The sequence below is a fragment of the Loxodonta africana genome, chromosome 3 (genome assembly GCF_030014295.1).
Source record: "Loxodonta africana isolate mLoxAfr1 chromosome 3, mLoxAfr1.hap2, whole genome shotgun sequence".
NCBI lineage: Eukaryota > Metazoa > Chordata > Mammalia > Proboscidea > Elephantidae > Loxodonta > Loxodonta africana.
The window spans coordinates 126,595,749-126,611,376 of NC_087344.1; positions in this window are offsets into that span (position 1 = coordinate 126,595,749).

Sequence of the window (15,628 nt, forward strand, 5' to 3'; positions counted from 1 at the left end):
GGAGTGTGGCCGTAACACATTGATTTGCACTGCTAGCCTCCATAACTATGAGACAATAAAGTTGTGTTTTTATAGGCAACATATGAGTCAGAATTGCCTCGTTGGGAATGGGTTTATTTTATTTTTTTATAAGCCACTAAGTTTGCGATTTTTTTTACAGAAGCCCTAGGGAACAAATAGAAATAAGCACTCAATTTTACTTTACAATATTTTATTTTCCTTCACCATAACACATAGCCGTGGTACACAAATCAGTCACATTATTCCCACCTCCCCTGCCCCATCTCACTCTCACCAATGAGTGAACATTGACTCAATCTAGGCCAATCAGCCTTCCTCTTCCAGGATTATGGACAGAGAGTGGAATGATACATGAGCAGCACGGAGTGGAGCTAAGTTATTTATTTATTTGTTTATTTTTAAGAGCAGTGTTCAGAGTCTCTGAGTGGATTTCAACTCTAGAGACCCTATAGCACAGAGTAGAGCAGCCCCATAGGGTTTCCGGGCTGAAAATCTTCATGGAAGCAGACTGCCACAGCATTCTCCTGCAAAGTAGCTGGTGAGTTCGAACCACTGACCTTTTGGTTTGCAACCAAGCTCTTAACCACTGGCCACCAGGGCTTCTTGACTTTATGTATAACAGAATGAACTACTGCCCTGTCCTGTGCCACCTTCATGATCATAGGTATGTTCGAGTCCATTGTTGTGGCTATTTGGATCTAGTGGGCTATCTTCCAGCACTATATCAAACAATATCCTGTTATGGTCCATAGGGTTTTTGATGATTAATTTTCAAAAGTAGATCGCCAGGCCTTTCTTCCTAGTCAGTCTTAATCGGGAAGCTTGGCTGAACCCTGCCCACTGGGGTAAACTTGCTGGTATTTGAAATACTGGTGGCATAAACTTCTGGCATCATAAAGCAACATGCAATTCAACACAGTATGACAAACTGACAGACGGGTGGTACACTTTCTTAGACCTAGTCTCTCACATGTTTCTTTGAATATGTGAGTATTCCAGGATCATTCCAATAAATTCCTTCTATCTTTACTCATCCAGACTATATTCTGTGGCTTACAACCAGAGAATCCTAACTGGTTCAGTAATTTTCTAATGCTTAATCACTATTTTTTTTTATCACTATTAATTTTGAATATACCAAAGTATTCAAAGAAATTTCTATTTCAAAAAGGTACAGTAAAAAAATAGGAAGGCATTGAAGTATGATTTTCCATTGTTGAAATCCATGTAGAAAATCAAAACTGAGCTAACTTTATTTTTAAAAAGTCTAACTAATCTCTGCATATGGTGAAAAAAAAAAAAAAAAGACATAATGAGAAGGGACAGTTCTTTGCTCCATCTCTCTACCTCCAATTCTATTCCTTAGAGGAAATAATTTGTTGTTTTTTATTATTTTTGTTATTGTACTTTAGATGAAGGTTTACAGAACAAACTAGCTTCTCATTAAACAATTAGTGCACATATTGTTTTGTGACATTGGTTACTAACCCCACAACATGTCAACACTCTCCCTTCTCAACCTTGGGTTCTGTATTACCACCTTTCCTGTCCCCTCCTGCCTTCTAGTCTTTGCCCCTGGGCTGGTGTACCGTTTTAGCCTCGTTTTGCTCTATGAGCCTGTCTAGCCTTTGGATGAAGGGCGAACCTCAGGAGTGACTTTGTTGCTGAGCTAAAAGGGTGTCTGGGTGCCATACTCTCAGGGTTTCTCCAGTCTCTGTCAGATCAGTTTGGTCGTTTTTTGTGAGTTAGGATTTTGTTCTACGTTTTGCACCAGCTTTGTCTGGGATCCTCTACTGTGATCCCCATCAGAGCAGTTGGTGGTGGTAGCCGGGTACTATGTAGTTGTGCTGGTTTCAGTCTGGTGGAGAGTGTGGTAGTTGTGATCCATTAGTCCTTTAATCTTTCCCTTGTGTCTTCGGTTTTCTTCATTCTCCCTTGCTTCCGATGGGGTGATACCAGTATCTTAGATGGCTGCTTACACGCTTTTAAGATCCCAGACACCACTCACCAAAGTAGAATGTAAAACATTTCCTTTATAAACTATATTATGTAGAGGCAATAGTTTTTAATGATTTTTATTTTTAGGTTTTCTGATTGTTTTCTATTTTTTTAATGTGCTAATTTTGTTGTTACTGATTTTATAAATTATAACTATTATATATAAAATTTCTATTATGACATATAAGAATTATATTTGCATCAGTAATTTCAGTTATTTTTATCATCATATTTACTTATCATTACATTTTATAACCGTATACTTATTATTTTTTTAACTATTCCATCAATTAAAGAATCTCTTGGTCTCCCACAGTCTAAAATGAGGGTTTTATTGTCCCTAAATTTTTCTTTAACTCTCTGTGCCTGTCATCTCCTCATGTACTTTTACATTTTTAAGCTTGGTAAATCTTACATTTAATTAAATAACTTTATGATTGTTGAATTTTGGCTATAGAAGTTGAATTTAAAGCCCTGGTAGCAAAGTGGTTTAGTGTTCTGCTGTTAACCAAAAGGTCAGCAGTTCAAATCCACCAGCCACTCTTTGGAAACCCCATGGGGCAATTCTACTGTGTCCTATAAATTCATCAAGAGTTAGAGTTGACTCGATGGCAACGGGTTTTTTCTTTTTTGGCTTTAAGTTGAATTTCAAAGCTGAAAATCTATATAGAGTATTTTCATTTTTCTAACCTTTTCCTGCCTCCCTTCCCTTCCACATGTTCTTTGAGTGAAATACTGCACCAGGTCTCCAGTGCAGTGGCCAATATTGCTCATTATATATACATATGTATTTTATCCAATATTTCTATTTTCCCAAAGTTTCCAAACCTTTGTCCACCCCCACTGTCTTAGTTATCTAGTGCTGCTATAACAGAAATACCACAAGTGGATGGCTTTGAAAAAGAGAAATTTATTTCCTCACAGTAAAGGAGGCTCAAAGTCCAAATTCAGGGCATCGGCTCCAGGGGAAGGCTTTCTCTCTCTGTCAGATCTGGAGGAAGGTCCTTGCCCTCGTTCTTCCCCTGGTCAAGGAGCTTCTCAGGTGTAGGGACCCCAGGTCCAAAAGACACACTCTGCTCCTGATGCTGCTTTCTTAGTGGTATGAGGTCCCCCTCTCTGCTCGCTTCCCTTTCCTTTTTATCTCTTGAGAGATAAAAGGTGGTACAGGCCACACCCCTGGAAATCTCTACATTGGATCAGGGATGTGACCTGGGTAAGAGTGGTATTACAATCCTACCCTAATCCTCTTTAACATAAAATTACAATAACAAAATGGAGGACAACCACACAATACTGGGAACCATGGTCTAACCAAGCTGACACACACATTTTGGGGGGGACATAATTCAATCCATGACACCCACTAACTCATCTTTTTTTCATTTTCTGTTTATCAAGTCCTTCAGTATGCATACTATCAGTCGATTAAGCCTCCCTCACCAACCCCCACCCCTACTTTTTTCTCCATTCAGTCTGTTCTTCTGGAGCCCTCCATCCTCTTGTTCCAGTCTAGGCCTGTAATACGACTTATCAACCCAGGACTTCCTCTCATAAATCTGCTAATTTAGATCTGCTTCTTACTGGACCCCACAATATCATTATTTAATCCCTCACTATGGTTGTACTACATCCTCGATAAACTTCCTAAGAAAGTATGTAGGAGACACAACACTGTCTCAAACATCCTTTTTTTTAATCCTTATACTTGATTGCTGCAATATAGAATTTCTACATTCAAAATCTTTTTCTCATAAATTTAAAGGCATTTATCCATTGTTTTCTAGAATCTAATGTTGCTGATGGTATGTCTGATGGCAGTCTAATTTTTTTTTTTTTAATAAGGAAATCTTTTATTTCTTTCTTTCTCTCTTTCTCCTCCCTCTTTCTCTCTCTCTCATCTTTCTCTTTCTTGAAATTTTCAGAGGTTTCTTTTTTTATTTTTGGTGCCCTGAAATTTTACAATGACATATTTAGTTTATTTTTTTTTGTTTATAATTTAATTATTGTTATTACTTTTCTCCTGATCAACATTCTCTGGATCCAGTTTTAAAAACCTGTGTCTCCCTTTCGTTCTGGAATAGTCTCCATTCAACCATTATACAGTTAATGAATTCCTTTTAATTACTATTATTTTAAAGTCTGGAAATTCTAATGCTTGGATACTGAGCATCTTAGACTGATCATTTATATCTCTATATTCCCCAATTTCATGTCAATTTATTTTAAATTTTAAGCAGTTTTCTTGACTTCATATTTTAAAATAATGATTTATTTTTAGAAATGATAGGCACAATTTGATTTCTAGGATTCTTTCCTGTCATTTTTTTTTCATAGAATTTTATCTTTATTTTATAGATGTAATATCTTACATCTCTCGGAGTACACTAGAAATTTTTTTTTCATTCCCTTTCTGAGAGAAAAATCTTAGCAGAAGAAAATCTTCTTTCCTTTGGAGTACCTTTCCCCGTTGCTTATATAGGTCTTTTTCTTTATGCTATCAGTTTTCTTCAAATGACTGGTAGTTCTGGTTAAATAAATGCGTATTTAAAAATGAGACAATCTCAAGTCTGATTGGAAATAGTGTAAGCATTAGTGGGGCCCATCCACTGGCACATTGTACTTTAAGATTTGTGGTTGGAGATGTAACTATGAGACTGCAGTATGTGGAGTGCTTGATTTTTTTGTTAATCAGCTATGGTAGGAGATCCACTCTCCCCAACCAAGTTGTGTAATTGTATGTTTGTGTGTGTGTGTTTGTGTGTGAGAAAGACAGAGACCTTTTGTGAGGAGGAAGAAGTAAAGGGCTCATTTGTCCTATAAACAGAACTTTAATTAAAATTTCCTCTCAGCTCCAACTTCCACTCTTGCTTTCTCTCCATCACAGCGGCTGTCTGTGTGACTGAAGCCTTGCCGGACTTCTGCTGGGCCGTAGCTCTGTGCTGTGGCTTCTCAGGCTTCACTTTCTTCATCAGCCATTAGCTTCCATCAGCCTCCCAACTTGCTCAAATAATTTGAAAATTATCATCAGCTGAGTGCCATCTTTGTGTTCTTTTTGTTATTATGGGATAGCATCTTTTTAAATTCCTTTAGTAGCATTATAATAGAAAACAAACAAACCAGTTGCCGTCAAGTCAGTTCCAACGCGTGGCAGCCCCACATATGTCCGAGTAGAGCTGTGCTCCACAGGGCTTTAAATGGCTGTGATCTTTCCGAAGTAGACTGTCAGGACTTTATTCTGACGAGCTTCTGAGTAGACTTGGACCTGCAACCTTTTGGCGAATAGCTGAGAAAGTTAACTGTCTGCACTACCCAGGTGTAAAGGAGAAGATACTATAGCCATGCTACATTTGCCTTTCCTGCACTGGAATTCAACTACTAGTACTTTTTAATTATGCTAAAGAAGTAGAATTTTGTTCAGTTCTGTAGGTGAAGGACATTTATTAACATAATTAGAGTTTATATTATTTCTGACTTTTTATAATTCAGCAAATTTCTAACTTTTTATAATTCAGAAAAATCTTTAGTGACCTAATATTTAAAAACCCATAATTTATAAGCATGGACTTAATCACAAAAATAACATTTAATGTTTATTATGCTGCAATTGCATTGTAAAATATCTTATTCCATCTGACACCTGAGTCATTTTTGCACATAAATAAGCTGAGTGTTCCGCACTAAGAGCAGCAGAAAGTCATTACTGGGAGCCCTTTAAGACGTACAGAAAAGAAATTTCCCCAAAAAACCCCTCCTCATATTTCACTGGCTCAACAAACCTCTTGACACATCAGATGCTCATTCCTGAATTAAGAAGTGTGGTGCTACTGAGATTTGCTTAGATAAAGGTACATACCTCTGTAACCTGGAATGGGCCAACTCCTACTGCAGTGCAAGGGCTGCCTGGGAGTGGGGGAGGAGCGGATACCTAAACAAGTCTGAGAATCTTTAAGGAGGAAGAAGAGTGACAAGGATACTAAAAAGGCAACAAAAATATCCATTATACCAGCAATCAATTTACATCAACCAACCAGTTAATAAAAATATGTTCAAGTTGCTGTGGTGCAAAAAAAACACCAAACCCACTGCGAAGGCATTTACTAAACATAATTGAATGAACTGTGACCAAAGGCTTGGCAGTTCGAATCCACCAGGCACTCCTCGGAAACTCTATGGGGCAGTTCTACTCTGTCCTATAGGGTCGCTGTGAGTCGGAATGGACTCGATGGCACTGGGTTTGGGGTGATAATGGAGATACTTACGTGAAGATGGTGAACTCAGAGAGGAAGACTGGGGCAGATAAAAGAGAGTCTTACACACCATTATGAGGAACACGGAAGTTAGAGATTATTAAAGGGTTTTTGATAGAGGGGCAATTTAATACATTTTGCCTTTTAAGAATAGCATTTAGGGACAGCTGTTTGGTGACTGGAGTCAAGGAGAACAAGGCTAGGGTCTGGGAGGCCATGTAAGATGCTCTGTAGGGCTTGCCTTGAGAGTCCTTTGCTTATTAATCCCCTTGTATTAAATGTTCTGAATGATAATTGCCAACATATAAGCATGGGCGATGTAAACTACATGAAGTCTACTGTTAAACAACTCCAATCATTCTTTCTATAACTTGTTTCCTCATCACAGATATAGCAAAAATCATATCCCTGCCCTGTAATTGCTTTGTGGAATGTTTGAAAAATTATTTCCCCTTACCCTTGCTTCCATTTCATTAGACATAGGCTGTTATTTAATTGATATTTAGATCTAAAATATGATTAATTCATCAATAGCATGTGATACGCATACATTCCACTTTCTATCACATTTTTGTTAAAACTATTCACAAATTGATTTATACCTCCAAATTGAGGGTTTGGGTTTTTTGTTACTTATGCAAAATTTCTAAGCAATGTGCTAGTTACACATAGTTCTGAAATAACAGAGAAAGTTCAAAAAGAAATCTAAGTAAGTATGTCTGTCTAACATTACGAAAGTTGCTTTTTTTTTTTTAATTTCCATCGTGAACTTTATTTATTTTGCCTAATCCTAATTATTTTCTGAAGTACATCTGCTTAGACTTCTGAAGTACTGCTACAAGCTGGCATTTTGAATTCTGAAAGGATTATTTGAAATTTAGATTTGGCATCTGTCAAAAAAACAGCACCACCTTACTGGATATTATAATACAGTAGCTAATGATGGCTGCAATTTAGCCAATCACACAGAATGACAAGGGAAAAAACACCCAGGAAGGAACTTTATGTCAAAACCAAGGAGAAAAAAAGCAACAGTACTGGAAATTAATGCCTTCCTAGTCTAGTGGATTTTATCCTGATTAGCCCATGCAAAATTTATGGTGCCACATAACCTGCAAACACAGACGATGTAGTACTTTTTGTAAAGTACTGTCAGAAACTTTTACACTGGTCCCGGTAATATAAGCCTCAGTTCCAGAGCCTGTCTAGCCATCTAGGACACAGAGAGCTGTCAACCCGGGGTAGGCCGAAGATGACTGTTAAGGGGATTTGGTACTCCTTCTATTTGCCTAATAGGGAGCCTTGTGCTCAGCATTTCCTGAAGCAAAAGAAGACAGATGAAATCTCTGGGCACTTCATTGCTGCTGCTTCTCAAAGATTTCCTGTCAAAGCGGGCCTATAAGGGGAGAAAGATTTTCAATAACATTTTTTTTTTTTACCTGGCAGGATTTCCAGCCTAGCTCTGAAAAGAGTTTGAAGGTGCTGTCTTTGTTAAAAGAAAAGGAAAAAAAAAAAAAATGCTGCCAAACTACCAGATCTAGTTGAGTTTAAAAATAAAAAAGCAAGAGAGCAATATGGCTCATATTACCATAGCATATACAGGAAAACAAGTTTTGATTGACATTTTATTCATATTTTATGTAGTTTTTTTCTTTTTTTCCTCAAATGGAGTTAGTGACCTTGATGTTCTTACTTCTCAACCGAAATAGGGGAAGTGTGTTTGTCGTAACCATTTTCAGGGCTCTTTTAGCGGTTTGTGCAGGGAATGAGAAGCTAAGGTCTTATTTTAGGCAAAGGATTGTTTGCCAATCTGCCTTTCTCTTTATTTACACTTTACTCCCTTAATTCTACTATCTTGTCAGTCAGTCAGTCCACAAATAGCTTCTATCCCCAAAGACCTTATATTCTGGGGGTGGGATGAGACCATTGTAATGGGGTAGTTTCCTGAGTTCTGAGGAAAATACGTTCACATCTTTTCTGCTAACGCCAAGCTGGTCAGAACCACATCCATTACTCACCCCTTCTTTGTACCCGGACACCTGAGCTGTTTTTCTCAGTTGTTTAGCATGGTTCATGTACAGCCACAACTTTCTCTGTTCCTTCCTCATATTATATCCCTTTGAATGAGACAAAAGAAGAAGAACCTGGATAAAATAATAATGTTACTAAAGTGTACCAAAAGTTTCTTCAAATAATAATTCCCAGAAGATGCAGGGGAAATAGCAGCATGGTCTCTGGTGCTACACAAACTCTAGTTTGTCCAGACATCTTTGGTCTACATTTCATTGCAATGATATTGGCAAAGTGAAAACTGATAGCTGCCATACAAGGACAATACAAAAACAAGCAAACAATAAAACCTCAGCCATCTGTGGGCATTTAATAAAAGGGCACAGAGGTCAGGATACCCAAGGATAGAACATATTATAGAACAAAGCAAGTGATTTCTATAATGATGAGCCCCTAAGTCATTAATGACCCCCTAAGTCATAAAGAAAATGTTGAAACCTGTTGGCCATACTTTGTTTGCTAGGATAACAAAATACACCGCACATTTAATAGTATTTTAAAATGTATGATACTAAAAATGGGAGTATCAACAATGCTCTTGTTATTTAGAGAATTTACTTATAACACACACTTCATTCCACTAACTGAATTGGGTAAGTGGGTTCTGTGACTATACATTGAAATAAATCATATTCCATTTGAGTAGATTTATTTCATACTATTACAATACACTTCTTTTACTGTAGGGAAGTTTTAGAAATTTATGGGTCAAATCCCTATAACTTTAGCACATAAGTTAACACAATAGATAACGAAAAAAAAGTTTCTGTATAAAAGCAGCCACAGTTATGGTAGCAGGCTAATTGGCAGCCTGTAGGCAATGTAAGGGCTTTTTAATGGGGAGTTCCCAGGTGGAGGGAGCTAACTGTTAGAGCAGCAGCAGCTTTCAACAAAGGCTTTCTTTTTTTCCTAAGAAGAAGGTGAAGATGTGAGGCAAGGAAGGTCATGAAGTACATGGTCATAAGTTAAGGATAAAAGAATATCGTGGTATCTTTTTGGCAGTGCAGGGACAAGAGCAAAAAATATGTAATGATACAATTATGTATAGATGTATAGGTAAACACGTATGTCTTATTGTTCTGAAAAGACTGGAGTCATGGTGGGATAATTTATGAAAACCCAAGATCAGCTCTTTTTATAACAACCATTGCCACAATGACAGTGCATTACAAGCTTTGCCAAGCGATAGCAGATAAATATGTTTTTATTATTATTTATAACTCCCCCCCCCAAAAAAAAGTAACCCAAACAATACTGGACAGTATTGTAATAGGAGTTGTAATAGGATTTGAGACTTGAAACAAAATAGAGAGCCATGAAAAAGAGTGAACAGTCGACAATATTCAGTAAGACGAGTTCCCAGACAATAGCAGACTGAGACAGTGTTCTAAAGAGTGACAAGTTCTCTTCTAAAAGTGGAATAATGTTGAAACCACAGACACAATCAGAAGTTCATGTGAGCACTAGAAACTGGGAGATTAAAGGCAATACGGATAACCACAGCAGAGATTTTGAATGAACTGGGATCATGATGAAAGTTTTTTGGTTGATGATTTTTCTTTTTTGTAAGACAGATGGCCTAATGGATACACATGTTCTAGCATTCTGACTACTACCTAATCTGCCTTTGACACTGCTCATGAAGCCTTGTCCAATTAGTCAGACTGGCAAGGCTAGCATGCCTACACGAAATAACACAAAAGTTAGTGCGATATCCACGTTAAACCAAAAGATCTGAAAGACAGATTGTTGATTCTTTGATCCACTTGGATCCCTTAATGCTGCGTATAAAAATAATTGTCCAAGAGTATGTGGTATATACAACTTCTGCCCACTAGTCTGCTGGAACTATGAGCATAGGAACAAATCTGTGACACTGAATTAGTAAATGGGACTATATAAATAAAGAGCTAAAATTCTCCAATTTCAATGCAATAGAGTTTGTTTCTTGTTTTTTTTTTTTTTTTCCTTCCATAGCTAATGGCTCAGATGTTGAAAACAAAAGCAGGAGACAGATTTGGCTTTGCCCTCTGCTTTTTGGTGCCCCATTCAGCTACCCACTGCTCCTCCTAGAATTAATGAAATATCAGAACCAGGCTAGAGGAAGTGCTGCTAATTTGGCGTGTAATGAAACAAAAGAATCTAAGACACATATGCTTCTACTTTCATCCGAAGAGAAGACAATAAAAAAACAAAAGAATAAATTACACTTTGTATCATGGGATATGAAACAGTTATAGGAGGAGGAAGGTGGAGGATGCAAGACTCAGTGGACCCTTTAATGAATATTAGCAAAATATCCACCCAAACAAATGACATTCTTCATACCTTAAGGATAGAAAAAGGCCTGCTTCCATTCAAAGTTTTTCAAAACAATCTTTACAGATTTTCCTCCCACTGACTTAATGTCAACTTTTGGAATTAATCGGCTTTCATCAGGGGAAGAGTGCACGCATCACAACAGCTTTTAGATTTTTCCAATCATCACTTCATCTGGGGCCGAGCTCATCCCAGGGAGTTTCCACAGTCATCTGACATCAATTATTGCAGCTCATGCTGATACCCAATTCATGTCATAATAATTAACTTGTATCTATTACACCCAAGTTTCATAATTAACATTCTATTTGTCAAAATTTCTTCCATTTTTTTCCTCATCTATTCATGCGTTTTAGGATATAGCAATTGCAATACCTCTCAGAAGCTCTTCCATTTCCATTGTTTATTACCAATAATATTTAGTCTCAGTTTAAAAGTCAAATGATCATGCAATTTAACTCTGACTTTTTTTTTTTAATGAAGAGGGAAAAAAAAAATGTAGTGGAAGGTAAATATTCCCTAAATAGCCCAAACTTTCTTAAACTTAAAAGTCAAATAATTCTTGAAAAACTCTTAATGCTAGCACAGATTTTCCAGTGGAAAAATGAAATCCCACATCATAATCTCTTAATTATCACCTCTAGTTTTGAAGAATTACAGAGACGGATGTTTGATCAGTATGTAACTCATAACCAGGACATGCAAGTCAAATACAAAGAGAACTTTGTAGAATTTTTAGAATGCATACTGACTCCCCAAAACAATGGCATGCAAAGAAAAGTTTGACCACAAAATTTGAGAAATTTAGAGTTTGTATCAGATTCTACAAACTTTAGAAGAATCATACTTATATATTTTAAAATAAGGCTAATATCAGACATATAGTCCTCTCATCGATCTTCTAAAATACACACAAAAAAAATCTTAAGACGAGTCCTATGTCTCCCTCTGAATTGAGTGAATGACTGACAGTGAATTTGACATCTGCCTATGAGCTGGCAACCTGAACACGTTTTCCATTACTTATCGACAACTAAATCTCAGGTAAAGATAACTAAAAACTACAATTTGTGTTTTCTTTTAAAATTGTAACCTGAGGGAAGAGTGGATTCTAGATTCTAAATAAATTTTTAAAAATGAGTATTGGGGTCACAAACAGGCTAAAATGACTGTTCTCTATAAAGGACTTAGAATGGTTTCTTCTCTCATCTGTTGAAGACGTGTAATTAGGCTCATATTTTTTAATTCCCCAAATTCTATGAAGATTTCTCAATTATATTTTTTCATACCAAAATTGTTTTATTAAAGATTAACTTCTTGTATTTTTTTTTTTTTATAGTGGTATCATTCCTGAAAAAGTATGTAGGAAATCACAGAGCAAATTGAAATGTATTAGAAAACAAACAAACAAAAACTCAAAACTCTAGTGAGGCTTCTCAGGTACCAGGTAGTAACATAGTAATTAGAATTATTTAAATTTATATAGCATTTTACCATTTGGATGATATTTTTGGTTACATTATCTCATAGAATTACCATATGTATTATCACATATAAATAAGAAAAATGAGGTTAAAATAGAGAAAGTGACAAGCTCAAGGGTTTACAGCTACAAGGTAGTAAGTTGGGAACTTAGATCCAGACATTCTCACTCTGAATCTATGTCATCACACTACCTTTAAAGATGTAGACTATACAAACGTATTGGCCAATGACTTATGATATAGAAACAGTAACCTTGACAAGCTCAGAAGTACATAGGTTTATGATTCTCAGTTATTGGGAAGAATGCATTTTGGTTAGTTCTTTGGCTTGCTTAGATTAAAAAAAAAAAATCTTAGAATCTACTCTATGCTCCGTTGTTCCAGCTTCCATTTTGTGTTGCTGTTTCTACTGATCCCCTATTGCCATCTGCAAGGGAATCTCAGAAGTCTGATCCATGCGAAATGACAACAAAAACAAAAACCAAACCTTCAGTATCATCCCTTTCTCAAAGCAGATGAGAATACCAGGGAAGCTGGCAGAATAAAACCAATCACTCAGATAGCATCAAACTACGAAACCAAGGGTGGAGATCTGACACTAGTGTGTATGAGTCTGTTTCAGCTGAAAATCATGGCTGGAAAATGCAACACGAGACTCCAGACGCCTAATGACATCAATTGGTATTCATACAGGAGTACAGACTGTTACATATGCTCGCAGCAAACTTTGCTTCAGGGAAAAATGGAGGAGCAGTTAAGTGACTCCTTCTGTGCATTGAACTGTCAACTCTCAGAAATGCCAGCCTAATCTCAGGAAACTCTGCAAAGCTCACTTCAGTGGTGAGTAAATGTAAATGTCCCAAATTATTAAATATCTACTAGATCAAACCTGGCAAACAGTGAAGATGATTGACTTTGCACTCAGCTCAGCCATACACTTTTATTATATACTGCATACTATGTTTGTTATATACTGTGTGGAATATTTTCCTTCTTCTTGAATAGATAACAAAATATATACTTTTGGAACACGCATTATATTTGTAATAAGTGGTATAATTTCTGCTGCACAAATCATCTTTTTAAAAACACATTTGAATTATCAGTAGTCAAATATCCACTTTTACCTAATGTTCTTATAGCACCAACTCCATTAAGCATTATGCAGCATGGCTAGAGACAGAGAAGTGGGGCAGCAATGAAAAGGTAGCATCTCTGCAGGAATGGATTACCCAATAAGCAAGACAAGCACAGGCTTACTTGTGCTTTCTTACTAATCTGTAGTGCATAATTTTACCTGTTTTTCACCACATCAAAAATGTGGTGAAATCATGTGAGATTGTATAGTATAGATCAGCAAGTAAACACAATTAAGCCCGTGTATACCTTGCTAACTGTAAGCCTGCTTGTTCCTTGCTTACTGATTAATCCACCCTTGTGTCCCTGATATAACACAACCCTAACCACTGGACCACCATCTTCAACCCAAAAAGTAGGTTAGAAAAATATAAGACCAACAGCATTTGTGGAAACCGTAAAACAAACCAAATCAACAATAATAGAAACAAAATTTAAGCCTGCCTTTGATAATATATTTGGAAAATCAAATTTCAAGAAACATTCTTTCTTAAGGTGCTCTATATTTCAAGTTTGGAAATTTGAATTTTTTGGCTCTCCCTTAAAAAGAAATGGGGAATAAAAGATAGACAGGCAGGTTCTGCCATGTGGGTTTTCCAAGTCCTGATTATTAAACAGTAATTTTCATCAGATTTTAAATGTTTCCAACAATAGCAAGATTGTAGAAGGATGATACAGCTAAATTGCTGCTGATAGACAATTAGTTGAGTCTGCTGTCTCAATCCAGGATTGGCAGAGTCTGCTTTCTCGTAATCAAATTCCTCAGCATTCTGTATAGCAGGACTGAGTTTCCAAGCTAATGCTATAAAGCGACATTGAATAAATACAAATGGCTTAATCTTCTTTTGCAGCCATATCCTCCCGCACTGGTCTATGTAATTAGGAAAATGCTACATTTCCTATCTTGAATAGTGAATACAACAGATTGTTAACCATTATATTTACATAGTTTATATTAAAATATTTAAATTCATGAGTACTGTAAGATTTCTTTTGAAGAATATTAATACATGTGCAATATCTGAATATATGTTGCCTTGCCTGTAGCTTATTGATTTTTTTATAGTGTCTCCTTAGAGAATGGATGCATATCAAAAATTCAAGTACAGCAAATGCTGAAGAAAAAAACTGCGTATGTATATATATACATATATATATATATACACACACACACACAAACATAGTTGATGGAGTTTGCACAGTCCAAGGAAAAGACACATTCGTACACACATGAAAATATAATCCCACATTCAAATAAAAATGGGACACAATAAAATGTATCATAAAAGTACTTCTAGTAAAGCCTACTTCATAACATGCATTGTGAACTATATTTTATCTGTATTTTACACCAATGTAATATTGATTTCCTACAAAAACACATTAAATAAAAGATTTATGAGGAGTGTGGCAAATCTCATTTGGCCCCAACAAACTGTAACTCTTTTGTGTGCTATGAACAGGAGCAAAAATGGTTATGCTTCACATATTTTGATAACTTATCAAAAATTTACAAATGTTCATCATTTAGAAATAATTAAGAGAAGAATAAGTGATTAATAACAAAATAATAAGGATTCGTTTAACTCTCTAACACCCTTACAATAATAAAAAGTATATATGTATATAATATATATATACATAATGCATATGTATATATTTTTGTACTTTCAATATGATTTTACAAATAATAAATGAAAGAGGAAATTAATGGGCAAAGAATATGGCTTTTGAAATAAAATAGGTTTTTGAGACGTATCAAGCAACAGCGACTGCTTAAAAAATACAAAACAGAGCAGCTTGACTCTGATTGAAGTGGTTACACACTGTGCAAGCAAAAGGACGCAAGAGTCTAGAAGAAGTCTAGGCAGAGTGCAGGGAAAGGATGACTAGGAGACACAGAGGGTCTGTTTCCTTTTTATCTGTATAACCTCCACTCTGCCTCTTTTACCTTCCAAAGTTGTAACCCTGAACTTGGAACAACAATCAGGAAATTTCTGTTGAAGCTGTCCTTCTTTTCCCTAATCTTTTCTTCCCCATAATTAACTGACTGACTTATTTGTCCTCTGATTTTATCTGAGGAGCTGGCAAATTTCACTAATTCCTGCAGTTACCACGTAACAATGTTATAGAATTATTTAGTTCCCAAGATGAAAAGCAAACATTCAGAGTCTGCATAAGAAAGACTGAAATACTGGAAAGTTAATAACACTTGTCTGTCTTGTAGCACCTTTCAGCCAGTGATTTCAAAGCCCTTAAAAAGCAAAATCTTATCACTCTCATATTGCTGAAACTGAAATACAGAAAGGTTAAGTGATTTGTTTATTTATTTATTTGCGATTTATTTATTCT